General features: G+C 40.5%; 1 protein-coding gene and 1 long non-coding RNA gene across 3 annotated transcripts in view; both read right to left on the minus strand.

The window, feature by feature from the left end:
- LOC125780329 (uncharacterized) overlaps window positions 1-12,856 on the minus strand; it is a 282,319-nt gene that overhangs the window by 23,843 nt on the left and 245,620 nt on the right. The window lies entirely within an intron of this gene.
- On the minus strand, window positions 5,469-7,959 carry LOC125775644 (uncharacterized). Its single transcript, XR_007421228.1, has 2 exons — window positions 5,872-7,959; window positions 5,469-5,732 (listed from the first exon to the last, which is right to left on the minus strand). It is a non-coding gene; the product is annotated as an uncharacterized LOC125775644 (long non-coding RNA).

The following is a 12,856-nucleotide window of genomic DNA, read 5'->3' on the forward strand; positions in this document are numbered from 1 at the left end:
GAGTTGTAGAAAACAAAAACGAAAATTTTACGTATTAATTCTGGCACAGGGTGGTACAACTTTCGCATAATTATAAATTAGATCCGAATTTCGAATAGAATACATTTTCGAATCGAGTTACAGAATAGGGCCCTAGGACGGGAATTATGCGCGACTTATAGAGTTTGGCTTTTGTTCGTCGAGAGAGGACTTTACTTTTCAATTGCCTACTCAGTCCGAAGTAGCACCTGTTGGCAAGAGTAATCCTGCGTTGGATTTCCAGGCTGACATTGTTGGTGGTGTTAATGCTGGTTCCTAAATAGACGAAATTATCTACAACTTCAAAGTTATGACGGTCAACAGTGACGAGAGCCAAGTCGCGAGTGCGACGACTGTTTGTTTGATGACAGGAGATATTTCGTCTTGCCCTTGTTCACTGCCAGACCCATTTGCGTTGCTTCCTTGTTCAGTCTGGAGAAAGCAGAACTAACGGCGCGGGTGTTGAGGCCGATGATATCAATATCATCGGCATACGCCAGCAGCTGTACACTCTTATAAAAGATTGTACCTGCTCGATTAAGTTCTGCAGCTCGAATAATTTTCGCCAGCAGCAGATTGAAGAAGTCGCACGATAGGGAGTCGCCTTGTCTGAAACCTCGCTTGGTATAGAACGGCTCGCAGAGGTCCTTCCCAATCCTGACGGAGCTTTTTGTGCTGTTCAACGTCAGTTTACACAGCCGTATTAGATGTGCGGGGATAACAAATTCAGACATCGCGGCATAAAGGTAACTCCTTTTCGGGCTGTCGAAAGCAGCTTTGAAATCGACGAATAGGTGGTGCGTGTCGATTCTCCTTTCACGGGTCTTTTCCAAGATTTGACGCATGGTGAATATCTGGTCGGTTGTTGATTTTCCAGGTCTACACAGCCACACTGATAAGGTCCAATCAGTTTGTTGACGGTGGGCTTTAACCTTCACACAATACTCTCGATAGAACCTTGTACGCGATGTTGGGGAGGCTTATTAAAGGTAGTTGGCGCAGATTGTGGAGTCTCCTTTTTTATGGATTTGGCATAGCACACCTAAATTCCAATCGTTGGGCATGCTTACGTCCGACCATATTTTACAAAGAAGCTGATGCATGCTCCTAATCAGTTCTTTGCCGCCGTGTTTGAATAGCTCGGCCGGCAATCCGTCGGTCCCTGCCGCTTTGTTGTTCTTCAGGCGGGCAATTGCTATTCAAACTTCTTCATGGTCGGGTAATGAAACGTCTGCTCCCTCGTCATCGATTGAGGAATCGGGTTCGCCTTCTCCCAGCGTTGTGCGTTCACTGCCATTCAACAGGCTGGAGAAGTGTTCCCTCCATAATTTAAGTATGCTCTGAGCATCGGTGACTAGATCACCTTTGGGGGTTCTACAAGATAATGCTCCGGTCTTGAAACCTTCTGTAAGCCGCCGCATTTTTTCGTAGAATTTTCGAGCATTACCCCTGTCGGCCAGCTTATCAAGCTCTTCGTATTCACGCATTTCGGCCTCTTTCTTTTTCTGTCTACAAATGCGTCTCGCTTCCCTCTTTAACTCTCGGTATCTATCCCATCCCGCACGTGTTGTGGTCGATCGTAACGTTGCGAGGTAGGCAGCCTGTTTTCTCTCCGCTGCGCCATGGCACTCCTCGTCGTACCAGCTGTTCTTTTGCACTTTCCGAAAACCAATGGTTTCGGTTGCAGCTGTACGTAAGGAGTTTGAAATGCCGTCCCACAGTTCCCTTATACCGAGTTGTTGACGAGTGCTCTCAGAGAGCAGGAGTGCAAGCCGAGTAGAAAATCGTTCGGCTGTCTGTTGTGATTGCAGCTTCTCGACGTCGAACCTTCCTTGTGTTTGTTGGCGTGCGTTTTTTGCTGCACAGAGGCGGGTGCGGATTTTGGCTGCAACAATATAGTGGTCCGAGTCGATGTTAGGACCTCGGAGCGCACGCACATCTAAAACACTGGAAACGTGTCTTCCGTCTATCGCAACATGATCGATCTGGTTGGTGGTTTTTCGATCCGGAGACAGCCAGGTAGCTTGATGTATTTTCTTATGCTGATGTATTTTCTTATGCTGGAATCTAGTACTACAGATAACCATATTTCGGGCCCCGGCGAAGTCGATCAGCCTCAACCCATTTGGGGATGTTTCCTCGTGGAGGCTGAATTTACCGACCGTAGTGCCATACCTTCTTTGCCCACCCTGGCGTTGAAGTCGCCAAGCACGATTTTGACATCGTGGCGGGGGCATCTCTTATAAGTGCGCTCCAAGCACTCATAAAAGGCATCTTTGGTCATATCGTCCTTCTCTTCCGTCGGGGCATGGGCGCAAATCAGCGATATGTTGAAGAACCTCGCTTTGATGCGGATTGTGGCTAGACGTTCATTCTCCGGAGTGAATGATAGTACTCGTCTCTCTCCCACCACGAATCCAACACCAAACTTGCGCTCCTTTATATGGCCACTGTAGTAAATGTCACAAGGACCTACTCGTCTCTGTCCTTGTCCCGTCTATCGCATTTCTTGGACGGCGGTGATGTCAGCCTTTATTTTCACGAGGACATCAACTAGCTGGGCAGCGGCACCTTCCCAATTAAGGGACCGGACATTCCAGGTGCATGCCCTCAATTCGTAGTCCTTATTTCGTTTGCCATGGTCGTCATCAAAAGGGGGGTCTCTCATCCGAGGCTAGTTGTTAGTTTTCATTGGGGGTGTTTTTTTACGTGGCGGGTCCCAAACCCAGCGCACAACACTAAGTAGGAGATATTTCGCCTTCTCACTTTAGCTCACCTTCAAACGGATGTTCTTAGGCTACCCAGAGGATACTTGGTCAAAGATCGGAAGTAGTGAGCTGCTTGAGTCATATGTGAAAGAATCGTTTCTGGCCACTCCCAAGTGAATGGCGATCAGAGAACTTTCCTCACTTGCGTGAACTTCTACACATGACTCTATCCCATCGGTGTGACCTTAGACCTGGAAAGTCAACAACCGACCAGATATTCACCATGCGCTAAATCTTGGAAAAGAACCGGGATTTCAAAAGATGCTTATGACAGCACCAAAAAGAACTGCCTTTATGCCGCTATGTCTGAATTTTGTGTCCCCGCAAAACTAATACGGTTGTGTAAATTGACGTTAAGCAATACCCAAGCTCCGTCAGGATCGGGAAGGTCCTCTCCGAGCCGTTCGATACCAAACGAGATTTCAGACAAGGCGAATCTCTATGGTGCGACATATTCAATCTGCTGCTGGAGAAAATAATTCGAGCTGCAGAACTGAACCGAGCAGGTACAATCTTCTATAAGATATATGCCGCTGATATCAATATCATTGGCCTTAACACCTGCGCCGTTTGTTCTGCTTTCTACTAGATAAGGAAGCTTTCTACTAGATAAGCGAGGGCAAGACGAAATATCTCCTGTCATCAAATTTCGCTTATCTTGGAACCAGCATTAACAGCAACAACAATGTCATCCTCGAAATCCAACGAAGAATATCTCTTCCCAAGAGGTGCTACTTTGGACTCAGTAGGCAATTGAGAAGTAAAGTCCTCTCTCGACGAACAAAAACCAAACTCTATTGGCCACGGCAAATATCGCATTCGATGGAATGGTGATATATACGACGACATTAAAATGAATACAAAGTTGGGAAGTTATTTTAAGAAAGTACAAAGAATTTGATTGCTACGATAGACGTTGTGAAAAATCATATTAATGGCATGAAGAATTTCCATGAACGTGAGCTCTCCAAAAAAGAAATAACTACGAGATCTGGTGCTGGCTGTGAAGATGATGTTGAAAACGTGGTGAGTAATGTGTATTATTTAGAATATATTTATTACTATCAGGGGTGTTGTGGAATCCAAGAAAAAAATGCTTAGCTGTCAGAATTGCAAACCAATTCTGATTATCGATAGTGTCACAGAATCTGATTGGATTTTCGTCTTTTCGAACATACCCAAAACCAATATTCGAACAAGCTGTTTACTAATGTGACAAAACTTGCAAACTAATACATTTTTAAAGTTTTTTATGAGTTCCGAATTAAAGAAAGATTTTAAGAGATAACATTTATAGATGGATCTTATAGATGGGAATTCGAAATATTGTGGAAGCTAGAAGGGAAATAGTGACAGAGCGATTGGCAGATATATGAGCGCTTGGGCAGAAAGCGAAAACTTTGACTCGGGTTTTCATTTTTACGATTTTTCTTAATTGGCGGGCAGGATTAAAAAAACGAAACATATGGAATTGGGGCAAAGTTTATTATCTTTGGCATTAAATTATCTTCTATTTAAACTAAAAAAAATTAAGAAAATTTAAGTTTGAACATTTGTTTAAGCAACATAAAGTAACATTTGGTCAAAAATCACTTATTAAAAAATTTTAGAATTTTATATTTTGAAATTTTTCTAGTTTAACTTGAACATAAGTTATTAACAAATATGAATCTCTTTAAATTTTTTGTTTCCGACAGAAATGCACACGCGAGATGCATCGGGCAATTGCTTCCCTAAGGCAGAATATCAAAGAATTCATATCCAAAAAAAGTTAGGGTGATGTTTAAATATATAACTATAAGCCCTAGACATTTCGCTTTAATCAATTATTTCTTTCCCTTCCAAAAAGACATCAAAAAAATCGATTTCTTAAGCCTCTAAAGCGCCTCCCCCCCGTAAATATCCACATTTTTTCCAAAACTCAATAATTAAGACATTTCTAACTTTATTCTATTTTCTCCTATGGAAATAAAGATAAATAAATTCGTAACAATAAAATAACTCGATTTCTTAACTTACATTTCAAATCTGTGTGCGACTATCTTCTTGCTTTGTTTCTGACACCGATAAAATTGGTTTCCGTGACACCCAAAACCGATACAAATTCTGTTTCGAATATCAATCCAATAATGTCTGAATTCGTGACACCTACTGCTTTTTTTGATCGATTTCAATTCTGATTCCGACAACTATCAGATTCCACAACACCCCTGTATATATTGTTGCGAATTTACTCCTTACTTTACTTTACTAGGTTCGTATCTCTGGATTGACAAATAAAACAAAAAGCCGTTTAATTCACTTCAACAAAATCTCTTTATTTTACAACTCGTCTACACTATAGCAGTTTACTCTTAGCACTGGTTGATTACGTTGGCGCTGCCACGGCTTATATAGGCACGCACTTCTCGCTGATGCCGACGTGTCCTCCTAGAATATTGCGTCTGGAAATTACCAGAACATAATGCTATACGGCGCCAGACGCAAGCAGACAGCCGCGGCGCCACACTCAGCAATTGTTTAAGTCGACAAGCAGACAGCTGCGGCGCCAGATGCCTATTGTTTCGACAAGCAGACAGCCGCGGCGCCAGATGTCTACAACAAGACAAATGCTATTCCATATACCTACAGCTATTGTTCATAATAAGGGATGCATATAGCAATACAAATACAACTTAATACTACTTTTGTAACAATGTGTATTATTTTATTGAATTTTTTTTGCCATGAAACTAATCCAACTGTGTTGAAATACTATTTTTATATATTTATTAAGTACACATTTTGCTGCATTTGCTCTTTGAAGCGGTCTTAATTTTGAAAGTTCATGTCGAAACTAATTTCGATGCATTTTATGGACTCAAATGTATCCTCTTTGCAAGAACGTGAAATCGGCTGAATAAAATTCCGAACGCTTTTTCAACGACCCGTCTAGCTCTCGATAATCTGTAATTGAAAATAGTTACGTCTGCATTTAATTGAGTACGGCTAAATGGCTTTATTAAATTCTCCACAGTGAAAATACATCATTTCCAATAAAAACAAATAGAATTTCTTCCTCCGCTTGGGGAATATTCTAGCATACTCTTCCGTTTGCATCGACATTAACGGCTATGAACTCATATTTCGCATTAGCGATTGCCATCATAACAATAGAGTAGGATTTTTTATAATTGTAATAATATGAGCCTGTTCCAGGTGGTTTCATAATTTCGACATGTAATAGATTCATTTTAGCTTTTAGAGTCTGAAAGAAAAGTTGAACTAATTTTAGCTTCTTTTTTATTTTTAGATGGATTCTGAAAGCACACGAAAACGAAAAACAATAGACGACAATTTATAATTTCTTGAAAAGGCCATACAACATCTTGACCAAGTCAAGAATTGCAAGTGTATTCCCTTTAGTTCACCAACGCGCAGGACCAGATTTAAATTTTTGCCGTCCTTGGACACTGGAAAAAATACCGCCCCGTCACTGAAATTTCACTCAAAATTATTTAGATTTGATATTATGTTTTTAAGAAATTAAAATATTTAATGTATTGTAAATAATTTACTATATATGTACACATATAATACTTCAGTATAATATAAAAATATAGGTTCTTGTCCTTAAAACTACAATTATTTTGCACTGAGCTTGACTAATAATTGTATTACAATAATTTTTTCCACAGGCAAACACGCCTGACTTTTTGAATTGCAAATTGGTCGATTAAATCTTCACAATCTAAACCAGTGTTTCCCAAAGTGGGCGATAACTAGAGATGAGCGATATTGCGATTTTTAAATCACTGTGATTTCTGTGATTGCTATTTTTAAATCACTGCGATTTTATATTGCTATTGCGATCGCAACTAAGTCGACGTTAAAACGGAGACCTTTTGTTGTTGTTGTTGTAGCGGCAGATTCTGCCGATTTGACAGTGTTTGGCCGAATACAAGTCCGGGTCCCGTCCAGTTACGTGCACCCGACTGTCGTGGGAACGACTGAACCTTTTGTCGTTATTGGCGGTAAATTCTCTTTTGGTTCCTGTAACACGAGTCAAGTTTTTACGCCTTTCTTTTCACTACATTTTCGCAAATGTTGGAGCGGTTCGGCTACCTGAAACTTAGAGCTTATTGCATAGTTCATTTGTATGTTGGTATGATCCGCTTTTAATATTTTCAAGACCAAATTAATAACGGGAGTTTCCTAATCTTTGGGAAAATATTAAAAACCCGTAATTTTTTTATTCCACCATTTTTTCTGAAATTAATTAGTTACAATTCTTGTTTTCAACACAAAAAGCTTTCAAATTTGGTTTTAACAATAAGTAAAATTAAAAGTTTTATTAAAACAAATTAAAATATTCCATTTTGATTATATTTCATCTACCACTACAAACATCACACTTCACTTCTTTTCCTTGATACATTTCCTGCCATTATTAAAAATTATAAGAACGTTACACTCAAAACTTCAAACCGCTATGACGCAAAATAGCATATACGATATATACAATACCCTGAACAAAGTTGTTACTTTTCTGCTATTTGCTATTGTGATCGTAATTCACAGGTTCGAACTGCTATCGTAAATCACAGGTTCGAACTGCGATCGCAATCACTGGTTCGAACTGCGATCACAGTTTCGAACTGCGATCGCAATCACTGATTCGAACTGCGATCACAGTTTCGAACTGCGATCACAGTTTCGAACTGCGATCGCAATCACTGGTTCGAACTGCGATCACAGTTTCGAACTGCTATTTATAAAAAGTGATCGCAGTTGCGATCTGCGATTTTTCAATCACAGTGAAAAAATCACCGGTAGTGAAATATCGCTCATCACTAGCGATAACGCCCCCTTGTGGGCGCTGCAGGTGTCAAGGGGGGCGGTAAGAGACCCAGAAAGAAAATGGGGGTGTTGTGTAGAGGCCTGGGGAGTTATTTGTAATTTTATTTAGCTAGGAGGCCTCTTAGACAACGACTACATGAGCTCTCGACTCTCAACAACAACTAGTGAACATCAACTAATATGAATTTAAGATCAAACTCGGTTCTATATTTCTCTCCGCGTAGTTCATATATCTGTCCTATTTTATTGAATTCAGAAAAAATGAAAATCATGTCAATCGGTCGCTCCGTTTTATAACGGGGCATCTCGACAGGACAGAATTTATAGAATACTAACTGCCAAACGTATTGCTATTGCCATTGCCAAATCTGTATGTGGGCATTTGCTATCATAATATAATCATTTGCGCAAAGGTGTAGGGTAGGTAGGTTCGAGCTGATGTAGCGCTTACTTTGAGCTCTTGAAAATTTCATTTTATCACTTGCGAAATGATGTCGGGTAGGAAGCTGATGTAGCGCACGTTTTGAGCTTTTGAACTCCTTAAATCCTTTATGGGGAAAATAGAAAAAAGTAAGGATCCCTTTTTTTACAAATGTATTTCTGGGAAAAATAAGATAATAAGAAAAGGAGAAAGATCCTTTTTTACAAATGTATTTCTGGAAAAAATAAGATAATACGAAAAGTAGAAAGATCCTTTTTTTTACAAATGTATTTCTGGAAAAAATTAGATCATAAAAAAAGTATAAAGATCTTTTTTTTTACAAATGTATTTCTGGGAAAAATAAGATAATACGAAAAGAAGAAAGATCCTTTTTTTACAAATATCTTTCTAGGAAAAATAAGAATTCATATTTTTGGACAACTATATTGTTACAAAAAGTAGTATTAAGTTGTATTTGTATTACTATATGCATCCCTGATTATGAACAATAGCTGTAGGTATATGGAATAGCATTTGTCTTGTTGTAGACATCTGGCGCCACACTGTCTGCTCGTCTAGTTAAACAATTGCTGAGTCTGGCGCCGCGACTGTCTGCTTGCGTCTGGCGCCGTAAATAGCCGTATGTTCTGGTAATTTCCAGACGCGATATTCTAGAAGGACACGTCGGCATCAGCGAGAAGTGCGTGGCTATATAAGCCGTGGCAGTGCCAACGTAATCAATCAGTGCTAAGAGTAAACTGCTATAGTGTAGACGAGTTGTGAAATAAAGAGTTGTTGAATTAAATTAAACAGTGTTGATTTTATTTGTCATCCAGAGATACGAACCTAACAAAAGTAAACTAGCAAGAGTTAATTCGTAACAATTGGTGTCAGAAGTGGGATTGTCAAATAATCCATATTCAAGATGGTTATTTTCGGAGAATTGAGAATTCAGCAATTAAAATAGGAACTGGAGGAGGGTAATTTGCCGATAAGCGGACAAAAAGGGCGGATCTGCAGGCACGATTACGTGAAGCAATGGAAGCGGATGGAATTAATGTGGACGAGTTCGAATTTGTTGGGCCAGAAACTTCTACAAAGGTAGAAAGAAAAAGTAGAAGAACAACGAACATCATCAAGTGCAGACACGAACATGCTGTTAGTGGCTTTTAAGCAAATAATAGCTGAAAATATATCAACAAATAACAGAGAATGCAGTGCAAACAGAAAATCGTCTGGCACAGCAAATGACGCAAATAGCTGAAAATGCAGAAAATGCAGTGCAAACAGGAAATCGTCTGCCACAGCAAATGACGCAAATAGCTGAAAATACATCACAGTTAGAGTCTCGCCTTACACAACAAATGACTGAAAAATAATACACAGTTAGAAAAGCGTTTGGTACAACAGATTACAGAAAGTAATACACAAGTGCAACAGAAAGTTTCAAAAATTGGAAGACGAAATTAAGCACGTTAAAAAATGACGAAGAAAATTTGAAATCAGAAGTTCTTCATTTGAGTAATCGGATGCGAGAACTGCAACTGCATGGCCCTGCACCATCACAAATAATCCAAGACTGAAGGCACCCACATTCGATGGAAGTATTCCATTTCAAATTTTCAAACTTCAGTTTGAAAGACAGCATTGGCCAATAACTGGAATGCAGCGGACAAAGTGGCGTCCTTGTTTGTATCATTGAAAGGACCTGCGGCAGAAATCCTTCAGACTATTCCAGACTGTGAACGGGACAACTATGAGGCATTGATGAGTGCGATAGAAAGACGATATGGTAGTGAGCACCGGAAACAAATATACAGATCGAACTGCAAAATAGGGGTCAGAAAATGAACGAGTCATTGCAAGAGTTCGCAACTGAAATAGACGACTGGCTCATTTGGCAAATGCAGATGCACCTGTGGATTACATTGAGAGGGTAAAAATTCAATGTTTCATAAATGGAATTCGTGATGTGGACACCAAACGCGCCACATATGCATTGCCAAAAAGAACGTTTGCTGAAACGGTTTCGCACGCCCTCACACAGGAAACAGCTTCCCTACTAAGTAAACCAGCACACAAGGTACAAAGGGTTGAAATGGAACAACCGGCGCTGATGGAAGAAATATTGAAGACTCTGAAGACAATTGCTGCACCGCGAGTAAATACAACAGGCAGTTTTTTCAACTGTGGAAAAGCGGGTCACTTTGCCCGAAATTGCAATATAAAAGTAAACCCATCAAAACGGAAACAACCAACAGATAACGAGGACGAAGCATCCACATCTCTCATGTCGTTAAACTAAAACGGAACAGTTCAAAGGTGCGTGAGCTGGTTCCCACAACTATTTGCCCCGCCATCTCGATATCACAAATAGTTCGCCATGACAACAATCTTACTATCAACGTCATCGTAAATGGACGACTGTCAACGCTTACTTTGGATACTGGTGCCACACATTCAATATCCGACCGGATGTGGTAAGAGGGACGGTTGAACCATTAGTCGGTTGCAAGCTTCGAACGGCCACCGGGGAGGAAGCAGCTGTCGCGGAAAAGTGTTTTGCGAAGTGATGATTGGTACCCTGGAAGTTAATCACACCTTCATCGTAGCAGAAATCACGGATGAAATTTATAATGGGAGTAGATTTCATGATTGATCACGGGGTTACTTTGGATTTAAACAAGCAAATGCTGTTTTGCCAGAACATGGAGATGCCTATAAACACCGGATATGTGACCAACGTTGAAAGTAAGAGGGTGATTGTTGATGATAATCAGAGCATTCCACCAAAATCTGAGGCGATTGTATGGGCTAAAGTGAATGGAGGAGGTGGGACTGAAGAGTTGTGGATTGTGGAACCAACAAAAAATAGATACACCCATATTGGTAGGAAGAACGCTTGTGAAAACTAGAGAAGACGCCACCATTCCGGTGAGAGTAGTGAATGAATTCAACACGCCTATAAGTCTGAAGAAAGGAGCAGTAATTGGACAGTGCCAGAATATAAGTGCAATAGCACGATGCGAACGGTCACAACAGAAGCCTACGATTGAGCCTCAGCAGATAAGTCCTACACTCCTAAATAATTTGCTGAACGAACTGCATGGAAATGAAAAATTAAAAGCAGAAAAACTATTAGAAAAATACGCATCCATATTTGCAAACGAAGGAAACACAGGAAGAACCGGCATTGTCAAACATCGCATAAATACTGGAGACGCTAACAATCCGACAAGCTCCGCGTAGGGTTCCACTAGCAAAAACGAGAGGATGCTAACAAAATTATTGAACATGCACAAAAACGGTGTAATCGAACCTTCAATAAGTCCATGGAGCTCACCTATCGTCTTAGTTAAAAAGAAAGATGGTAGCACCCGTTTTCTGCGTAGATTATAGGAAGTTGAATGATGTCACAAAGAAAGACAGTTATCCTCTACCAAGAATCGACGATACTTAGACACCTTGTCTGGAGCGAAATGGTTTTCTACATTAGATCTACAAAGTGGATATTGTCAAGTCGAGATTGATGAATGTGACCGTGAAAAGACCGCTTTCAGTATGGGCGACGGGTTATGGGAATTCTCTGTGATGCCATTTGGGTTATGTAATGCACCTGCAACGTTCGAGCGACTGATGGAACATGTGTTAAAAGGACTCAACTGGAAGACATGTTTGGTGTATCTTGATGACATTATCATCATGGAAAAAGTTTTGATGATCATCTGAAAAATCTAGAGAGGAAGTCTTTTCAGCGAATAGCATCAGCCGGATTACGCTTGAATCCCAAAAGTGTTCATTATGGAAGAAGCAGGTCACATATCTCGGACATAAAGTGTCAACTGAGGGGATTCACACCGAGGAAGGAAAAAATAAAAGCAGTCAAAGATTGGCCTCGACCCACCAACATACATGAACTCCCGCAGCTTCCTTGGCTTATGCACGTATTACCGCCGTTTTGTACCTGGATTTGCGAACGTGGCTAGAAGTTTACATGATTTAACCAAGAAGAATCGCCCATTGTATGGCAGTTGGAACAAGAAAAAGCATTTGAGCAGCTGAAAGAACTACTTTGTACGGCGCCGATGTTAGCTTATCCAATACCTGGAAAGAAATTCATCCTGGATACAGATGCGAGCGCTTATGGAATTGGAGGTGTCCTGTCTCAGTTCATCGACGGACAAGAAAGAGTAATTGGGTATTACAGCAGAGTGCTCGGGAAACCAGAGAAAAACTACTGTGTGACGCGAAAAGAACTACTCGCTGTGGTGGGAATGTGTAAAAACATTTCCACAAGTATTTGTATGGACAACGATTCTTGCTGAGGACTGATCATGCAGCATTAAAATGGTTATTACAGTTTAAGAATCCGGAAGGCCAAATTGCACGATGGATCGAAAGATTACAGAATTACGACTTCGAAACGGAACATCGAAAGGGGATTCACCACAAAAATGCGGATGCATTATCACGTCGCCCTTGTCCACTGGAATGTAAACATTGCTCCAAATCAGAAGGAAAAGAAGGTATAATCGACGTGCGATTACTGAATATAGAACCTGAAGATGATTGGACTCCTCACCGCATCAGAATCAATCAGCTGGAGGACCCTAATCTTGCAAAGCTGGTAATGGCCAAAGAAAATGGGGTACGACCACCAAAGGAACAAATAAGTAGCGAGAGTCCAACTGCAAAAGCATATTGGGCCCAATGGAACAGCATAAACCTCGTTAATGGATACCTTCATCGTACTGGGAAAGCGAAGATGGCAAACATTCTCGTCTGCTGATCATAGTACCGAAGTCCATGA

The sequence above is a fragment of the Bactrocera dorsalis genome, chromosome 1 (genome assembly GCF_023373825.1).
Source record: "Bactrocera dorsalis isolate Fly_Bdor chromosome 1, ASM2337382v1, whole genome shotgun sequence".
NCBI lineage: Eukaryota > Metazoa > Arthropoda > Insecta > Diptera > Tephritidae > Bactrocera > Bactrocera dorsalis.